Here is a 1,914-nt window from a genome sequence, read left to right as displayed (position 1 = left end):
CTCCTGGCAGCATTCCCTTGATAATCACTTTCCCCAAATCTTTGTCCCACTTCTGGGAGATTCTAATGTAAGATGGGGTCAGCAAACTTTTTCCGTAAAGGGTGAGATAATAAATACTTAATACAGGTTTTAAACTTTGTGGGACGTATAGTCTGTCTTAGTCACTTACCTCTGCTGTCCTAGTTCAAAAGTACCCATAGGTATTCTGTGAATGAATGTGCCTGGTTGTGCTCCAATAAAACTTTATTTAAAGAAATAGGACATGGGCTGTATTTAGTCTAGGGACCATGGTTTGCTGACCTTAGACTCAAGACAACAGCCTTGGAAGCTTGGTGCTCTGTCATATCCTCATTTTTAAATTTTTTTCCAGAGAGAGTTTATTTTTATTTTTTGGCTGTGCCACTCGGCTTGTAGGATCTTAGTTCCCTGACTAGGAATCGAACCCACACCCCCTGCATTGGAAGCACAGAGTCTTAACCACTGGACCACCAGGGAAGTCCCCACATCCTCATTTGTATAGACAAAAAAACTGAGGTGCAGAGCAGTTAAGTAGCCTGCACAAGGTTACATGCTGGTGAGTGGCAGGGCCCGCAGCCGGGCTCTGAAGCCTGTAGGCTAAACTGCTCCCTGAAACCAGGGGCTGGTGGGCGCAAGGCAAGTGCCTTCCAGGGTGAAGGAAACAGGGTGCCAGTGAGAAAGTTCTGATTGGCTCAACTCCCTCCATCTCTAGAAGGAACAGTAGCAAACGTATCCCCGGGGTGAGAGTGGGGTGATGTGTCTCCTCTAACGTTCTGGGCGATTTCTACTAAGTTATTAATTGTTTCATTTGCCTTCCTAAAGCACTGGGTGGACTGAGCAGGACTCCTGGAATCCTTTGTGAATCTATGAGGTGGAAAGATTTTAAAAATAGCACCAGATTTTTTTGACAAGTGAAGTGTTAATTACCCTGTCGATCCAGCACCCTGGCCCGAGCGCTGCCACCACTGTCTGCCTGCGGGCTTGGAGCTCTCCCCCAGCTTTGAATCGTGATGTCTCTGTTGGGGAGTGATGTGAGGCTGTCATTGTGTCCCGGATTTTCCAGTCAGGTCAGGGAGCTGCATCATAATCAGGGCCTCCAGCCTGAATGTGATTCTGATGGGGGTGTGGCAGATTCTTGCTTTCTATACACTCCAGGGAGTAGGGTGGAGGCTTGAGGAGCCCAGGTTGGTCCCACCCAGTGACGACCAGCCCAGGAAGCTTTCTGGCCAGCTTTCTGTGTTTGTGTATATGTAAACTTTTCCTGAGCAAGAATATTTTATATTCATTGTAGTAAATGCTGCTAAACAAAAAGAAAAACCACCCACAATCCTATCCCCTGGGTTAGTGATTTATCAACATTTTGGTTTAATTCTTTCCAGTCTTTTGCTTATACTTATACACATTATCTATTTATTACAAAAATGGGATCCTACTGTGCAAATGGCTTTGTTTCAAAGACATAGTTTGACCGTCTTTCCATGTCATTGCATATTCTTCCACAGTGGGGAATGGCCATGCATGAGACACTTTGTGTGCATGCATTCTAACTTTATTTACCAATTCCTGCTTACTAGGGAATAGGTATCATTTCCAGTTAGTTTGCTTGTATAAATAAAGTAGCTAAGTCTTTGTTCATCTTTGATGATCCCCTTATAGTTTTAGGTGTGGAATCATTGGGGCTTTGGGTAACTTGTGGGAGGCTGGAGTCTTATTAATTTGTTCTTAGTTACCTACAGTTTCTTGATGAGACATTCTAAGGAAGCAACTGGGGCATGTGTTTTAGATTGAACAGCTGGGTTTGATTCCCAGCTCTGTCTGGAAAAGGTTTGAGACCCTGTGTGTATATTACTTAACCTCAGTTTCTCTGTCTGTAATGTTTGAACAAGAGTGCTCGAT

General features: G+C 44.3%; 1 non-coding gene across 1 annotated transcript; it reads right to left on the bottom strand.

The window, feature by feature from the left end:
* Positions 1-422: 422 nt before the first annotated feature.
* TRNAG-UCC (transfer RNA glycine (anticodon UCC)) lies at positions 423-495 on the bottom strand. Its single transcript has one exon. It is a non-coding gene; the product is annotated as a tRNA-Gly (tRNA).
* Between the last annotated feature and the right edge of the window lie 1,419 nt (positions 496-1,914).

Source organism: Giraffa tippelskirchi, chromosome 7 (genome assembly GCF_054371585.1).
Source record: "Giraffa tippelskirchi isolate mGirTip1 chromosome 7, T2T-mGirTip1v1.2.pri, whole genome shotgun sequence".
Classification (NCBI taxonomy): domain Eukaryota; kingdom Metazoa; phylum Chordata; class Mammalia; order Artiodactyla; family Giraffidae; genus Giraffa; species Giraffa tippelskirchi.
Note: the sequence above shows the minus strand (reverse complement) of the source record. Positions and strands in the feature narration are given on the sequence as shown.